The sequence below is a fragment of the Urocampus carinirostris genome, chromosome 11 (assembly GCF_059441175.1).
Source record: "Urocampus carinirostris isolate Australia breed hairy pipefish chromosome 11, RoL_Ucar_1.0, whole genome shotgun sequence".
In the NCBI taxonomy this organism is placed as follows: Eukaryota; Metazoa; Chordata; class Actinopteri; order Syngnathiformes; family Syngnathidae; genus Urocampus; species Urocampus carinirostris.
Window position 1 is genome coordinate 24,551,916 of NC_142359.1, and position 19,099 is coordinate 24,571,014.

At 39.9% G+C, this 19,099-nt stretch overlaps 1 protein-coding gene across 2 annotated transcripts in view; it reads left to right on the top strand.

Moving 5' to 3' along the window:
- The window catches only part of kdm6ba (lysine (K)-specific demethylase 6B, a), a 94,691-nt gene that overhangs the window by 26,934 nt on the left and 48,658 nt on the right, over positions 1 to 19,099 (top strand). Inside the window, exon 1 of one of the 2 annotated variants that reach the window (XM_088346982.1) lies at positions 14,172 to 14,464. The exons of the other annotated variant lie outside the window; for it this stretch is intronic. The gene's annotated coding sequence lies outside the window, so the exon portion shown is untranslated. Of the gene's footprint in view, positions 1 to 14,171; positions 14,465 to 19,099 lie in introns of those variants that run through there. 2 annotated transcript variants of the gene reach the window in all.

Consider the following 19,099-nt stretch of genomic DNA (forward strand, 5'->3'; position numbering starts at 1 on the left):
ATTAAACATAATTAATGTAATAATATAAAACAATTTGAAAGCATTTATTGTACCGTTGAGCTGAAGTTGGATCCAGACATCATTCTCTTAATTCACATATATTTTGATGGTTGTTTTCGCTCATTTACTCTTTTCTTTCCCTTTCTCACTCATTTTCTTGGTACTGAACTCTCGTATTATGACAATCAATTCTCAAAATGTGTTGTTGGATCTCTCTTCAATTGACACTAATGCAGGAACAAAGATGTCCGCTCAACTCACTCAGCCACGCCTTTGTTTGACCGTGTTCGTTTAAATTCTGATATTTTTTTGTTAAAATACCTCATTAAAAGTACTGAGACAGACCTGTTTATGGGGTTTTTACTTGAAGTTAGCCATGTAGCACATGTTACTGCTAAAATATGCTAGTTTACATCAATTTTAGCCTGTTGACAATAAACTAACTACCGTATGTGCATCATAGCATCATCATGAGACTACTTTTTCCCTTTAAAAGCATGATTATATCCCTATAGCATTTAGCTAGCACATACTAGCTTAACAACAAACAGGACGGTCACCAGAAATGAGAATAAAGGATCCAAGTTGTTCTATTCTGTAATGCAATTAACAAAAGAAAAATGTTTTGAATTCTTTACAAATTAATTCAAGTCTTTAACTGTTTTACTATTTCTGATTTTAGCGAAAACTCAAACATTCCATCTCAAAATATTCAAATAATATGAACAAGTATATGAGTATGCTGGAACCTAGTGCTCCTCAACTGGTCCGACTTCAGGTCCCAGCACCCCACCCCAATTACAAGCTGCGACCCAAATCAAGAAAAAAATTGTACTTCTCAATATTGTTGAATATAGGATTCTGCTTTTTAAACCAGGGATGGTCTGGAAAAAAAAACAAAAAAAAAAGTATTCCCTTTAATGCCCAATTAGCAAACTGTTTCTCATATATTCACCACTGTATTTGCAACAAGTGTTATCCCTGTTATTTATCACCGCTATCTACTCCTAAGGAGTTTAAATGACCATCAGTTATTTAATTTATTTTATTAGCAATATTTTGCCAAGCCAAAGGTCTGCGACCCACTGAAAACGGGTCCACGACCCACTTTTGGGCCTCAACACACCAGTTGAGAAACACTGCTGTAAACCATAATCAGTAATATCAAAACAATATATTTCAGTAGACAATATTCACATTGTCTGAGACAGCCCTGTATTTTTCTCAATCTTCAACTTTTGCAGATTGGCGTTGAAAAAAATTGAGGAAAAAATATAGTAAAATAACAACAAGATATAAAAATGGCAGAATAATTTTTTTGCCAATAACAACAAAATTAGATTTTTTTTGTATCGCCGCTAATTTTTTATCATTTAATTCACCATATTCTTATCTCCTATCTTATATGAAGAATGGCGATTAATCTCAAGTAAATATTTTAATCAAATACAAGGATTCATTTACATTTTCACTTGAGCTAAAGGAGCTGTACGGAATTTTGAACTTATTAACTCTCTGCTTGTGTCATTATTGCAGCCTCAGTCAGTTTGTTCATGATGCGCGTGCATTTCTCGAATATACTCTCCCTTTTTTTATGTGTCTCGGGATTTGGGTTGGCGTTTGAATTAATGATGCAACAGCAAATTGATATCATTGATTGAAATTGATTATTAAAAGCGTTGGCGACAATTTTCATCATAGATTTTTTGTGTCGCACAATTGATGCTGTCACTCAGCGCGTTAATTCAATGCATTGGATTCCATTGTGATGTGACATGCTTGTAGTACCAATTTCATCCAGCAGTGTGCGACCTGAGACCACATTTTGTTTTGTGATGTCTACTTGATTCGGCAACAAACTTGTTCCGTGTTGGTATGCGTGTTGGTATGTGGCTTTTAGGCTCCGTAACGGCTGAAATGATCTTTGTGAAAATTTACATAGTTTTACTTTAGGCTTCTGGGAGTGTTTTTAGCTTGGTTTCATGTCAAAGCACCTTCAATAAATACCAACAAAATTGATTAACATCTGCTTTTGTGTACAAGCAGCTCTAAAGCTGCATGCAGTCATGCGGCGTTTTGGCACTCCCTAGTGGCTCCCCAGCACTTTTTCAACAAACCACAGCCCTGAAAATTTCGCCCAAGTAGAATGCCTGGGAACGCTAAGCCGGGCAACGCCGGGCCATTATTGCCTTGTCTTACATATTTGCTGGTGTATAGCATACATTTGTATGTGTTTTTATTTATTCTTAAGCTTTTGACTAACACTTGGATTTTAGAGTCATAGTACTATAGTATTGAATATACGGACTTTTTTGCACTATTTTTTATCAGTCCAAAACTTCAATTTTGGAATAAAGATGAGGAAATTAAATATGTGTTTTTGAAAAAAATCCTTAAAAATCGATTTATTGAAGAAAAAATTGACTGATTCATCCATCCATCCATTATCTCCACCGCTTATCCCCAGTAGGGTGACGGGGGTGCTGGAGCCCATCCGAGCTATCTTCGCACAGTGAGCAGGGGACACTCTGAACTGGTCGCCAGCACTGACAAATAGAAGGAAAAAAACCTTTGGGGACGAGCATGGCGTCACTCTCTAGCACTTGCACCCAACCCTCACTTCTGCTACCTAATGTGTTTCCCCCCGAACAGCTTTGCTCGAAGTAAGATAAAAGCAGATAGGTGCATTGAAGAATAAAGCATAAGAACTCTTTGATCTCAGTTGGGCCTTGTTAACACATACGTAATATTGAAATATATAACTTTTAACCTCAAACGACACACCCCACCTTTAACTCAAGTTTAAGTTTAGTCTAAATCGAGCATTTATTCATTCACTACTTCTTTTAATTAAAAAAAGATCCCAGTTCAAAGGTTGCGTCCCCCAAGCATGGCCCTCGCACGTGCCGCCACCAAGTGTCCTAGCAACTGGCCTGACACTCGTTCTTCTCCCCCAACTTGTTGCATCTCCGTTATTTACAGCCGCCGTTGAGCATCCGCCGTCCACTTTTGTGCGCCATCTCATGAGCCAACATTATCGCTTGTAAGGTCAGGTCCGCCGCCCGCATTAGGGGCGGCATAAGTCATTGTGATGGCATCGTAAAAGCTAGTGGGCTGATGACTTATTGGGAGACGGAAATCTCAAACCGCGTTCGCCAGCCTTTAGAAAAAAGATTGGTCTTGAATCGGCTTTATCAGCAAAATTAACCCCCCCCCCCACACACACACTTACTAATGTGTTCCATGTGCAGTCTTTCATGGCATTGGTGGCAAGGAAATAAAGTCAGAGGAGCTGATTGAAAGGGACAGTGTGTATAATGTTGGGCCTCCTGGTGGTCAAAACAATATTGATTTAAAAATAAGCAAAAATACATGAGGTATCATTTGAATGTGCATTGGTAGGTCAAGAATATAGCATATAGATAGATAGATAGATAGATAGATAGATAGATAGATAGATAGATAGATAGATAGATAGATAGATAGATAGATAGATAGATAGATAGATAGATAGATAGATAGATAGATGAACCCAATATGTAATACCCATAGCAATACCCAACATGTAAAACAAAAAGCATTTAAATAATGTTTCAAAAAATAAACACCGTCATAAAAATAAAGCAAAATATGCAAATGTGAGGTTAGGGTTTAGTGTGGGCTTTTACTCCCCCGGGTGGGGTTAAAGAGCCTCATGGAATGAGGGAGAAATTATCTCATTTATTTGACAAAACAAATGTCTCACCTAGAGGTAACTGGTAGTGATCACTAAACAATGCACTCTGTCCCTTTAGGATAATATTGAATACTTTTTTCATATTTTTATAGAATATTGGAATGTTATTATTCATCCACATCATGGCCACAACAGATGTTTATTATAGTATTTGATTCAGTGGATTATCTTGTCAAAATGATATATCAGACAAACTATATTCAGCGATACTCGGTAGTCGACCGTAATCAATTTGTTCGAGTAATAAAACATACAAAGTCATGCTAAGTATTCTGCACGTTCGTACCCATTCCAAATAACCAAAACATTCATAAAACATGTACATAGGCACCCACAAGTACCAAGAAATTGATAAATTGTGTACCTAAACAACGATACATACCCCAAGTATCACTAAATGTGTCACGGTCGCCATGGCTACCAGTCTGCCGCGCCCCCGAACTCAGCTGCAGCAGATCAGCTGATTGCTGGTCTGCTATTTAAGGCTGGATTTTGGGTTTGGCGGGCGCTGGCTCATTATATATATATCCACATTCCCGGTCTGTTATGCCTTGTCCTGTTTTAGTTTTAAACATTGTCCGTTCGGTTATGCCTTGTCCTGTTTATTTGAGTTGGAAGAATCAACTGTTTGTTTTGTCATATCCCAGAGTTTTGGACAACTTTTATTTTTGTGAATAAAGGTTTTGGATCGTTACGCAATTGAGTTCTCCCTTCCTGCCTCCTGCTTCCGTTCTGGTCCGATCACCCCACTCCACGCCACCACGCCTCGTGACAAAATGTGTACCCAAACAAGCATAAATACCCATGATATGAATGAAATCTGTACCAAATCAAGGATAAATACTCTAAATATTACTAAAGGTATACCTAGACAGGCATTGACACCCAAATTAATTATGAAAGGTGTATTTGAACAAGCATTAATACCCACAATTTTCATAAAAACTGTATCCAAACAAGCGTCAATACCAAAAATCGCATAAAATGTGGTTCTAAACAACCATGAATACCCATAATATTGATAAAACATGTACCTAAACAACCATAAATACCTGACATATGAATAATACGTGCACCTAAACTAGGATAAATTCACAAAATATTACTAATGTTTACCAAAACAACTATTAATACCCCAAATAATACACACTATTCCTTTAAAAATAGCGGATATTTCTCCTTTTAAAAATATTTTTTTGACAGTGATGTTCATTCATGCAGGTGTATAAAAAAGGCTGCTGCTCCCCTCTTTATTCATTATTTAAGACTAGCTATGTGACGCACAGATGTGTGAGGCCTTTTTAAATCCGGGCCCCCATTTGGCCCTAAAAATAGCAGCTAAACTCACTCACCCTTTTCCCTGCAGCCCCCACCCTGGCCGGAATCCAGGCCCACCCCCCCCAAACCCTCGCCCATCTGCGAAACGCGAGCCTCTGTACATGGCCCCCACTCCTGATTTCACATCGCCCAATGATTCGCCGAGAGGGAGAGCTCCAGGGTTGTGTCTCGGGGCCTCTTGATGTTGATCCCCTCAGGCTGTTGTGGCTTACCTACAGTACATATCTAAAACAAGAATGAAAAAAGGGGTGTCAACAGAGCAAATAAGCACAAAGCGTATCCGGGGGGGAAATGCATCCCAGCGAGATTCACAGTTTTAAAACAAAATCCTTCTCCCGTGTGTCACGCTTTTTTTGTTCATTATTTGTTGACTAATACATTCTGAGTTTGAGTTTTTCAAGCAGTGTGCAAGGGGGTTGTGGGGACTGGGATAGCACAAATGTGCAGCAGTAATTTTATCTTTAAACAAAAAGATGCCATTGTTCAATAATATATTTATTAAATTATTAACTTAAATTTCGCTAATTTTACTATGACTATTGTCATTATTGTTTTAGTATTTTTTTTTATTTGAATTTAAAAAAAGTTAGAACATAGAAAAACATACTTAATTTTAAATAAAAAAAAAGATTTAAAAAGTAATAGAAAACATTTTTGTTCTACTAACAATAATCCATCCATCCATTATCTGCACCGCTTATCCTCAATAGGGTCGCGGGGGTGCTAGAGGCCATCCCAGTTATCCCCAGGCAGTGAACTGGTTGCCAGCCAGTCACAGGGCACACAGAGACAGACAACTCACTCCCTCATTCAAACCTAGGGACAATTTGGACCAGCCAACTAACCTGACATGCATGTTTTTGGAATGTTGGAGGAAACCACAGGAGTGCCCAGAGGAAAAACCCACACAGGCACGGGGAGAACATGCAAAATCCATCCGGGGAGGCTGCAGTAGCTGGACTTGAACCCTGAACCTCTGCACCGTGGGTCTATGCGCTAACCGCCCCTAAAAAAATAATACTTATTTTAACAAGATAAATATAGTAAAATCACTCATTTTCAGCTAAATTATTGATTAAAATTTTGCTGATTTTAGTTATTCGTTTTTATTGTATTTAAAATGTATAAAAAAAGTTATAACATACTACTGAGAAACATTTTGTTTTACTAGCAAAAAAATCGGAAATTTGCAAAAATTACATGTTCTCATCTCATTAGCTGCACCGCTTATCCTCAGTAGGGTCGCGGGGGTGCTGGAGCCCATCCCAGCAATCATCGGGCAGTGGGCAGGGGACACCCTGAACTGGTTGCCAGCCAATCGCAGGGCACACAGGGACAGACAACTAGCTCGCTCATTTACACCTAGGGACAATTTGAACCGGCCAATCCACCTGAAATGCATGTCTTTGAAATGTGGGAGGAAACCGGAGTTCCCAGAGGAAACCCACGCAAGCACGGGGAGTCCGGTAGCTGGATTTGAACCCACACAGGAGGTTCCCAAGACCTTTGAACTGTTTCGCACATGCGCTAACCACTGCGCCGCCGTGCTGCCCAAATTACGTGTTGTTTTTGTAAAAAAAAAAAAAAGATAAAAAATGGTAAATTCATAAAATTACAGCTAAATTATTGACCAAATTTGTTTCTTTATTTTAAATTGAAAAAAATGAAAAAGGTTTGAACAAACTCAAAAACATTTTTTGTTTCACTAGCAAATAATACTTGATGTACAATGATCAGAAAAAATATACTGTCAACACCATTATTTAATCTTTGAAAATTGAAAAAAATAAAAATAAATTGGGACAGGCGCTGTGCCTCGAGATATTTTTTATTAAAAATAAAATGTTCCTTGTTTCAAACCGGATTGATAAACAATGATCTTGGAAATGATGGAACATTTGAGCATTCACCTGAAATGATTGCGAAAGCTGTCTTAAAATGACCCCGTTTGGAGGCGTTGATTGACACAAGATGGCTGCCATTAAGATGTTTACACACATGTGCGTGGGATTGTTTTGATCCTGTGCTGTCCCACTTTTTTTGCCACAAAACAAGCTGGCGGTGCCACGTACTACTGTGTGGCGCTTGCGTCACTTTGCATCATGCTACCATAATCCTTTTTTGCAATTTTCTTTCTATTTTTTTATCGCTTGTGTGTTTTGTGTGTTGTTATCATGTTTGTGTGTGTCCTAAATCTGTCCGCTGCATTCCGATTGTTCTTTGTTTGTGGTTTATGTCACATCTAGTTTTGTTTGATGAGACATGGATTGTTTTTCTTAATAAAGTGACCGTGTGTATTATTTGCCCTCTTGCCGAATCGTGTCCTGCGACCCGAAACGAGCGCCAAAAAAGCACAAAGAAGAATACGAACTACAGAGACTCAAACTGACCAAAAAGCAACATTTTTCTTCTGTTATTTTTTCAAGGTTTTGGGGTTTTTGGGTACCCATAGCAACAAGATGATTGACAATCATGTCAGCTTCTCTAGGTGAGCCTCTTCTTAAGTTGTGTATAACACATTTTTTAAAAGAACTCTAAGTTAAGTTATTGTATTATCCACAAAGTTTTTCGGTAGTTCATGCCGTATTTGTCAAAAATATCGCTGACCACAACCGCAAAACATTCGGTGCAACGGGAATCAAACACATGTCGCAGCGTTGATTACCGAATCCAAACCCCGAAACCACCAGTTATGTAGATAACATACAAAAAGGCATTCAATTCCATCTCATTACATCAATGTTTGTATTCATCGTACCTTTTGCGCCTGAAACTAGCTTCATCTTCTAACATCATGTTTTTCTGCGCTGAAAACTAGCATTGTTTTAGCCCGCCTGATAACTAGCATCATGTTGTGTCAAATATTATCACTGTACAGACGCTGCCCTACTTACAAACGGGTTCCGGACGATCGTTCGTAAGTTGAACTAGTTAGTTGCGTCAGTGCTATACTTTGTATGGAATGTATGTTTTTAGGCTTGTATAAGTAACCTGTGTTGTTTTACACTAAAAAATAAACATTTCATAAAATAATTTTCTCTATAAAGATAAATAAGTGAGGTTTAACTCAATTTTGGAAGAGGTCCTCCTCCGTGGTAAAAAGTGGGAGAAAAAGAGCGTTCCGACCATTTTCTCAACCGCATCAAGCTTTCTTATCCCACTTTCATGTTAAAACGGCTCGCCTCTTCTTTACACTTTACACTTTACACCATGAGCAAGATATTAAACAATAAAAACGTCAAATTTCTGAGCGCGCTAGGGATTCAGTACACATAGCACTGTACTGCATGTTTACACACAAACTAGGAAGTAGAAGCCTGATTTCTTCTTTTGGGTGGATGCTGGGTGACCTCTCACAGCACCACACACCGGTAGTGACAGAAAAAAGCACTACAGTAATGTCCTGTACTCTGAAAAAGGTGCACACAATACAAAATCTAACTTACAGCAATGTCCAAAATATTTTCGACATCCTGATTTTTTTTTTCGTATCTACCGTTTTACGTAAGTCAAATGGTCGTAAGTAGGGGAGCGTCTGTATTCGTCAAAGGTAAAAACTGGTTTTGTGTCCTTTTCCGCCCAAAACTACCAACATGTTCTTTTGTGCTGATAAAACAAACAAGCATGAATACCAAAATCCTCATAAAACATGTACCTTAACAGCTTCAAATACACCAAATATTCATAAAACATGTACCTAAGCGAGCATAAATACTACAGTTATCATAAAAAGTGTACCTAAACAACCATCAATACCCAAAATAGTAATAATAGGTATACTTTAACAACAACAAATACCCTAAATGATAATAAATTGTGTACCTTGAAAACATTAAATAGAGAAAATATGAAGACAACATACCAAAACAAGCAAAAATACCAAAATTATTATAAAATATGTACCTAAACAATCGTAAATAAGCATAATATTGATGAACCATGTACCAAACACCCACAATTACCGAAGATATGGATAAAACAAGTATTTAAACAAGCAAAAAGTATGTCAAATAGTCATAAAATGTGTACTAAATTTCCCATTAAACGTGTGCCTGAACAACCCCAAATACCCAAAATATTAATATCGTGTGTACCTAAGATACTACTACAGTAATACCCAAAATATGTATAAAGCATGTATCAAAACAAGCAAATAATACCCCAAATATTCATGAAATGTGTAACGGAATAAGCATAGATAATAAAATGTGTACCTAAACAACCATAAATACACAAAATATTAATGTAATGTGTACCTAAGCACCCACAAATACCCAAAAATAAAATAAAACGTGTACATATTCAAACAAGCATAAAAACCACAATTATGTATAAACCATGGACCTAAACAAGCATAAATACCAAAAATCCCATAATCTATGTACCTGTCACGGTTGCCATGGCGCCCAATTGGCCCCCGCGGTGTGGCGCCAGCTTCTATGACGTTGCCATGGCAACCAATTGGCCCCGCCCGTGGGTGCCAGCTGAAGCTCATTGACAGATTGGCTCCCTGTTTGTATTTAAACCCTGTCCAGTCAATCTCCTTTTGTCGGTACGTCTGCAAATCTCTGTTTTTCCTGTATTTTTGCTCTTGCTTTTCTTCTGCCATGACCTGTTTGATTTCAACTTTTTCTGTTCCCAACACCGTGGCTGAGCAACCTACTCCCCGCGACCAATGATCACCGGATCGAGTGTGTGCTCCTATCTTTTTTCCCCAATAAAACTGAGTAACGTTACGCGTGTGGGTCCTGTTTCCTGTTCTGGTCCTGACAATACCTAAAAGACTCTAAATATGAATAATTTTTAAACATAGACCTAGACAACCAAAAATACCCAAATTAGGAATAAAACCCATTTATAAGTAAATATTAATAAACCGTGTACCTAAACTTGCATAAGTGCCAAATTTCTCATAAAACCTACACCTGAACAACCGTAAATACCCGTCATTCTGATAAAACAAATCCCTAAATTTTCATGTTCAAGCTAAAATCAGTGTCTGAAATAACGTCTGCCCGGACGCCCGGGGCGTGCATCTTTTACGTCGGGCGTACAACTTACACAACATCTCTGCCCAGGTGGTCGACACCTTTTTCAAGATAGAAAGAAAAAAAATCTTTTGTTTTTCTTCTTTTATTTTTTAAAATCAAACGTTTGCTTTATTCCGATTTCAAACTATTCGTTCGGTTTGAACATTTCGGAATTTCGGTTCGTTTGGCAATTTGCATACTCGGCAGCCAATCAGAAGCCTGCGTCGAATAACTTCGTACTTCCGGACTTTCCCGAGCATTATAAGGTCGGACATTTGCATATCATTATCCAAAGTAGGCGGACAGAGAACACAAGAAAAATGAATAAGTGGTTAGGAATCAAGCAAAAACCCCAGCCCCAGAAGAAAGATTCAAAAGAAGCTAAACAAATGTATGACGCTACAAAACGTAAACTTACATTAAGAGCATCGTGGAAAGAGGAGTTCACGTGGCTTTTAGCAGACGACGCAACACAAACATTGCAATGGATATAAATAAATACCGGTACATACTGATGGCAGATGGAAAACAGTGATGTCATATATATGCAATGAATGTTATAAGTAGAATTATAATAAACTTAATTTTTAAGTGTTGTTTTGTTATAAGTTCTGATTATTAATCCTTAATACTTTGCGACAATGTTTTTTTTTTCTCGATTATTCGTCTTATTCTGTTTCAAGTTGTGAAAAACTCTAAAAAGTTGCCTGCACTGGTGTCCGGTAACTTTTTGTCATGAGTTTCAGACACTGCTAAAATACCTCAATTTTTGAGGTGAAATACTGTTTAGTTTGAATACAGGGTCATTCAAGTACCAAGATTTCACAGTATATTTATTTTTGACTGTCATCAATCGGTCTTGTCTTGCGCTGCCCCGTTTTCTTTGCTCCGTCCTCATTTAACCGGGCCAGGCCGATATTTTCCCCATGACACATCCGCACGCGTGTAGATACTAGTCCAAAATGCCTCGAGAGTGTTCTTATAAAGGGCGGATGTGCCGTGGTGGGTGCAGAAGAGGAGTCAATGAGTGCAATCGGAGCGCCTATATTTCCTTTCGCTCCTAGTCAGGGAGTGCGTCCTGATACTCGGCGCTACAGTTTCCATCTCATCAGCCCTCATCCCGTTCTTTCTGCCAAGTTCTTTTTTTGCCGACTCTGGAATTCCGGCTTCAGTACACACGTGGCTGGCACTCGGACAATGAGATTGAGGAACATATTCTATGTTGTACAGTAATCCCTTGCTGTATCACGGTTTACTTTTCGCTGTTTTGCTAGTCGAATGCTTTTCGGCGTGCATTGTGTTCTGCGTTGGCTAAAGAGTAGTCCCGCCCATTTTAAAACAGCTTGACGGACCGAGATTATGTACGAGAAAGTCGTTTTCAATGTCGAGTTTCTCTAAAACAGGGGTCAGGAACCTTTTTCACCCAAAGAGCCATAAAAGCAAAAAAAAATTTCAAAAGAAATTGAGGAAGCCATATCATATATTTTCAGTCAAAATGGAAAATAACTGCCTAACACGCTCTCTAGACAAAAGCTAGTTCTTCAGCACATTTTATTTCACTGTGTGTCATTTGATGATTTAATCAAATGTATGAAATGACAATAATGCCAAATGCTGTGTCCCAAAACAATGTAAATATCCCATTTACAATTTGTCTTGGCAGCACGGCAGCGCGGTGGTTAGCGCATGTGCGGCACAGTTCATGTCTTGGGAACCTCCTGCGTGGGTTCAAATCCAGCTCCAGATTTCCTGTGCGGAGTTTGTATGTTCTCCCCGTGCTTGCGTGGGTTTCCTCCGGGCACTCCGGTTTCCTCCCACATTCTAAAAACATGCATTTCAGGTGGATTGGCCGGTCCAAATTGTCCTTAGGTGTGAATGAGCGAGTGAGTTGTCTGTCCCCGTGTGCCCTACGATTGGCTGGCAACCAGTTCAGGGTGTCCCCTGCCCACTGCCCAATGATTGCTGGGATGGGCTCCAGCACCCCCGCGACCCTACTGAGGATAAGCGGTGTAGCTGATGAGATGAGATGAGACAATTTGTCTTCCACCTTAAGTTAAGAGAGTTGAGGCAATTTTTTTCCATGAAATTTGTCCTTAATAACGGTTTCAAAAAAAATGTGCATCTCACAAATTACTGCAAACGATAAGCATATCGTCATATTCACTTTCAGTGTAGACTGAGAGAAGGAAGTGCCTTGCGCTGTGTACATGTATCCGCCCACCAGTACTGCTCACCCAATTAAAGTCCTTTGCCAATCAAAGTCCTTATTTATCAGTTTAAATGGTTTCTTATCGAACTTCTGCATTAAGTTGCTTCGGCTTTATATGGACCAAAATCGGGATGGAATCACTTGACTTTGGAACGCCACAGAGAGATGTGCAATAGTTACATTTTATTTCGGAGCCATATGTACTCATGAAAAGAGCTATATATGGCTCCTGAGCCATCGGTTACCTACCCCTGCTCTAAAAGCAGCAAACCGCTATGGGCCCATAAAATCACAAAAGACGAAGGAAGATGCTTTCCATCGCTGACAAAGTTCAACGAAAAGGAGTTTTTACGCAACATTTAAAATATTAGGCAAATTAAGGGCAATTGATTTTTTATTATAAAAAAATACAAATATTAAAACAGTCATTTCTTTATCTTTCAATCTACACATTAACCTTTATGTTGAATTCGCCTTTCTTTGTGTGTTTTCACGATAGTAGTGTAGGACATTCATCGTTGATTGGTCGGTTGGTTGGATCCCTTAGCCCAAGGGTGTCAAAGTGGCGGCCCGCGGGCCAGATTAGGCACGTCAAGGGACTGAATCCGGCCTGTGAGACAATGCTCAGAGAAGCGCAAGAGAAAAACAAGCTGCAGGTTGAAATATGTCCACTTGATGTTGACAAAGCCAGGTGCCTCTCACAAATGCTGTACTTGTTTTCCTTTCTCTCTCTCTCTCTCTCTCTCTCTCTCTCTCTCTCTCTCTCTCTCTCTCTCTCTCTCTCTCTCTCTCTCTCTCTCCCCTTTTTCTCTCATTATCGCTCTCTCTTTTACTCTCTCTGTCTCTCTTTTTCTCTTTCTTTGTTCCTCTTCGTTTCTTTCCCTCTGTGTCTGTTTACCTTCTTTTGCTCTATCTTCCTTTTCTCTCTTTTCCCTCTTTCTCATTCTCTCTCTTTCTCCCCTTCTCTCTTACTCTCCTTCTCTTTTCTCTCCTTAAAACTATTTCTCTTTGAATGTCTTTCTTTCTCTCTATCTTTCTTTACGCATCTCTCAATAAGACTCTTTCTCTCTCTCTCTCATTCTTTCCTTTTTTTATCTCCTTCTCTCTTTGTCTTTCTATTTCTCTTTGGATTTCTTTCTTTCTCTCTTTCTTCCCCCCCTCTCACTTTTTCTCATTTTATCTGTGTTGTTTCTCTCTCTCTCTCTTTCTCCCTTTCTTTCTTTCTTTCTTTCTTTCTTTCTTTCTTTCTTTCTTTCTTTGTCCTACCCTGTCCACCTTTCTCTCCCTCTCTTTCTCTTCTTTCTTTCTCTCTTTTTTCTTTCTCTCTAATCTACTAGTCCGGCCCTTGAGAGAATGTTTGATCTACCCTGTGGCCCCCGAATTAAAATGAGTTTGACACCCCTGCGCTTAGCCATTTCCTTTGCTGTGTCTTGGGCAAGTACAGCCTGGGCGCGCCCATCCCTTTCCAGGCCGTGCTTACCTGCTTGAGATCTGCTGCGGGTTTGCGCATGCGCGCACGCACCGGGGCGTGGAGCGATTGTGCGCTCTCCAATTCCATCTGCCTGACACAAGTGGGGGGGGGGGAATAAGAACCAGGGCATATCAGGCTGAACGAGTGAGGGAGGGGGACGTGCTGGCCTGCTTCTGTGCGTGTGCATTTTTAGAAAAGGCAGAGAGTAAGAAGGAAAAAAATGGAAAAAAAATGGGGGGGGGGGGGTGGCTGTTGAGTGGGCTCAAATCGCGCATGTGTGCGCGTGCGTGATCTCTCTCTATTCCTTTCCTTTCTTTGTTTGACGACTGAGGGAAAAAAAGTGAGACGCAATATCCATAGAGGGTGAGAAGGAGGAAGCACGTAAAAGGGGAGAGCTCCTAAATCAGTCTTTATTTAGGCATTTCTTTATTATCTTTATTATACTTTTAACAGACGACAAAAAGGATTTTCGGCGAGGATTAATTATATTTGTAGACAACATTGCCGTGCATCACTTGTATTATATAGGCTTGATTTGTGCGCGTGCGCGTGAGAAGCAGCCGGAGCGATTTAAAGGGAAAACGCACAAAGCTGCCAGTGCGGGCAGGCGGCAGGGTCGTCGGAGATCTGCCGGGGAAGCTGCCGGGAATCTGCTGAGCTGGCTGTCGTTCCAAGCCAAGGTTGGATTTTTTTTCAAATTATTTTTGTACCTTGCCCCCTCTCTTCTTCCCGTCTTTCAGACAAAAGCTGAGGGGGAAAGTAGTTGAAGCGCACGGGAGAGGGGCTAAGCTAAGCTAAGCTAGCTAGTATGCTAGCGGGCAGGAAGGAATGCCGCACAAAGGGGGCTTGTGTACCCCGGCTGGGGTTGTGCCCAACGCCGCTGACGGAATGTTGATGTCACGGGGCATCCCCAATTTGAGCTTCCGTGGTCATTGACAGGAAATTCCGCAAAATGGAGAAGACGAGTTTGTCATTTAAACGTTTAAATCCCCCCACTCGCTCATGAGTACTTACTCGAATAGGGATTGTCTTCATTGTCGTTTATAGCAACGTAGTGAACATTGTTTACAACCAGATTGGTGAAAGTGACACTCCAGTGGAAACATGTCAGAAAATACTTTTAAAAAAACAGCAACAATATTAGGTTAGATACTGTATTTATAAAGTAGTAGGCTAGTTGGAGACCGGTCTGAGCTTTAAGTGTATAGGAACAATAGTGCAATGAAAAATAGTAGAATGACATAGGCAGCAACATGTTTCCAAAATAAGTGGGGAGAAAAAAATATGCATAAACATGTTTCTATACATAAGCAAGAAATGTGTATTTCATTTATTCTGGGATCATCCAGAGAGCAGGGAATTTCAGTTATCATTTTTTTGTGTGTTTAGATTTGTCTTTATTCTAATTGTGATAACAAGTGTTTCAATATTAGACATGCCACTCCAGAATAAACATGTCATAAGAGACTTAAAATAGAATATTAAGATAAAACCTTAATGTCAAGAATGTAAGGATGGATGAGAACATATTTACAAAGTAATGCTTGGAGACTATTCCTGAGTTTTAAGTTTATCAGATCGATGAATAATAGTGCAATGTCATCGTTTTTTGAGCTTGTACCGGGTGGCGGTTGCCCAAAGGAGAGTAGAAGTGCAACAACTAATCGATTGCCATCTTATTCCCTAACCTTTTTCTTGATTGATCCTTAAATTTTCAACCGTTAATATTCATAATTGTTTTTCATTAATGACCGAAGTCAAATGTATCTTTTTATAGAATCTATATCAAACCTTGATGGTCACAATATTGTAAATTTCCCCTTTTTTAATAAAGTTTAAATAATTTATCAACTGTTTCTGAGCCTAGTAGTTCTTGTTTCAAGAGATCTATTGCGTCAGCAATGTCTTCTTGTCTGGGTTTGGAGCAGCCCATGATTTTCTGGGCTATGTTCACGACTCTGGTAAATTCTCCTGTCTGCACCCGTGCTCCATAATAGCACACTTTGCGTAATGTCCGATGCTATTCACTTTGGGACACCAGCCTGATTTTCCTGAGCACTCAGGAAGTGGAGTTGCTGCTCGGCATTCCCTACTACAGCTTGAGTCACCAGAGATGTGCACACCCTGGAGTTTGTAGCAGCGGACTCTCTACTTCTTTCTTGGGCCCCCCATACCCAGACTGAGCGAGTGTGTTTTGTGTGTGTGTGTGTGTATGTCGCTTGTCTCGTCTGCGGTCAGTGTGGAGCTAAAAGTAGCTGGCTTGTGCAGCGTGAGAAACACAACACTTGTTCTGCTGTCTGCCAAAAGCTAATGATCCATATATATGTGTGTGTGTGTGTGTGTGTGCGCGCGTCTGTTTATGTGTGGGTCCTAATTTAAGAACCTACCCCTTTGTCTCAAGATTCCTAGAAACTCATCTCGCACTATAGTGTGCCAAACTCATTGCTCGCGGGCCAAATGTTGCCGTCTCCTAATGTTTTGTCGTAAGCATCTAAAAATGAGTTGCTCAAAAGAGTGATTTGAGAAAAAAACTAAATTTCTCTCAATGCGTGTCGACTAAGATACCCACAAAGTGACAGCTCTGCGATACTACACGCTAGTTTGTTGTCTTTGGTTTAGCTGTGGGCTCTATGTTCAGTGTCAGGTTGGGAAGAGCCAAAAGGATTTGACATTTGGAGAATGTGAATATGTCTGACTCAAGCCTTCTCCCACTAGGGGTTATGGTTTTCGGTGTGTATATAGATAGATTAGTTTATAACAAATACAGGACTGTCTCCTAAAATAAGAATATTGTTATGAAGTTACTTTTTGTGCTACATTTTTTTTAATGGCATAAATTCTAGATTCATTACAAATCATTTCTTATCTCGTTTTAATATTGCTGATTATGACGAGAACCGAAAAAAGCTCATCTAATGATATTAGGATATCATGGAAAACCCAGCTCAGTAGCCTAGATGGTAGTGTGCCCGCTTTGAGACTGGGAGGTCGCTGGTTCGCGCCTCGACCGAGACATACCTAATTGGTATAATGGCGGCGCCCTCTGGCTGCGGATGCATCGACCCGCTACAACGGGTCAGGTGTATCGACATTTCGTTCTGTGTACATTGTTACAAAGAATGACAATACAAAGGAAATTATTATTATAATTATTATAAAAGTATACTAGTAGACTGTAAGCCATAATCAGCAATGATTAAAGGCTTGTTCTATTTTATTTGTAGCAAATCCTTAATCTTTGACGTTTTTGATTTTGTTTTTTTTAGTCCAGAAAATAAGGAACTTTATCACACATTCTTATTTACTGATATAGTCCTGTATGTGTAGTTTTTTCCCCAATACAACTGTAACGTTTGTGACATGAATGAAATCAGAGTTATGTAATATTGAGTAATTATGTTTAATTTAAGTACTATTCAATTGTATTTATTGCATTTATTTGTGATTATCAGGCCCCTTTGTTGACAACAATTACATTGATTTGGCCCCTTGGTGAAAATAAGTTTGACACCTTTGCTCTAGAGTCGCACTCTTCCATTTGTTGCAAAATAACCCTCCCCCCTAACAACTCCACTCGCGCTACCCCCACCTCCACGGAAGTGAAGCATTATCATTATTTTCTCTTTCCGTCTCTTTATTCTCCTGTAAATCTCTTCCTGTTCAGCTGCAGTTTTTCTGTAGCGGCGTGCCCGGCGTGGTTCATCTCGGGTCAACACACACCCGCCACGACGCGGCATGCTAATCTGTTTAGGATGCCGATTCTCTTGCATTGATGATGTTATTATCATGATGCAAACTGACGTGCGCGCTCAATTTGATTACGGCGAACGGGAAGTGATTACAGTCTTTTTGATAACAACCAAGATGTTGTGAATTTGGTTTTAATGTTAAATTTTGACAGTTGAGCTTTTGGAGTTGTGCTTGGACATGATTGTCTACTTCCGTGTTAGACCCTGCAGATGTGCAGTGGAGGGATTATTGGTTGACACTCTCCCTCCTCGGCTATGTGGGGGCTGCCCCCTCACAGCTGAAGGGGGGGGATTGTGCATTCATTGGAATGGAGGCTGAGATGTTGAGAGGGGGAGTGATTGAGTGTGCTGCCTGCAAGGAGAAGAAAAAGAAAAAGGAGAGTGGGGGAAGGGGCTGATGCCTTGTGTTTAAAAACAGGAGGGGGCAGATGGGGCGGGTGGGCAGACAGCTAATACGAGAGGCTGGCTGGCGCCGTGTCTATAACTGGGTGCTTGCAACATAAATAAATGCACACTTGCCAAAGTTTTTCACTAGTCTGGCTTCATAGTAAAAAAATCAATTGTCACAATGTGACACAAGCATGCATTCTTTGTCCTTGGCAAAAAACGAACTATATTCTAGCAATTCATTGAAGATAATAGACAAGAGGTATCTGTACGTTTTCCTAGTCACTCATTATATCATAATGGCTTCTAAAAACGTTTATATAAGTGCCGTGGGGCCCTGAACAAAATGCTTGATACAAAGACACCTTTTTTGTATTGTTTATTGTGGTTAATAGGGACCAGAACCCTCTGCAATCGTCTTAAATCTGTGAAATTGCCCGTCACCCCCATTTTTACATGTGCTCTTCCGGCCACTGCTCTTAGCAGTAGTTAACCGGGAAATAATGGGTCACGGCCGCAACCATGCATTTTATTTTAGGCAGAAAGCTCGGAAAAATTAGCTGACACACACGACACAAATTTGCTTTCTATACTCCGGCCTCAGCAATGGTCAACTAGGGATAATTGATCGCTGCCACAACAATGCATTTCATTTAGGGCGTGCCACAACTGCATGCTGCCAGAAAATTGTGCCTTCTACTGGTTCCCGCTTGCATCAATATGGGATTGAGGATAATGGATATTGGCCACACAAGTGCTGTTAACTTTAGGTGGGAAAAACTGCAAAAATAAGACCCACCTGGCTTGTCAAGAGTGTGCTCTGCCGGCCCTGCTCATAGCTATATGCAATCGGGAATAATGAATCACAGCTGAACGAGTGCAGTTCACAACCCTGCAATGCACTGAGGCTTTGAAGCACAAATTATTGGAAGATTAAAGTACTGTATATGCACTACTTCTGCCAGTTGGAGCAGGCTAACATAACAGATAACCAGTACAATGTCTCTGGAATTGAAGCAAAAGGTTTAGTAATTGTTTTGTTAATCTGTGCCATGATGAAAATTCATTACAGATGTTTTTCTCTTTAAAATAACCTTCCAACTTTTTGTTTTCGGGGGTGTCTAAGTCTGCTAAATGGACTTTGTGTTTATTTCAATGGGGAAATATTGCGGGTTTCGA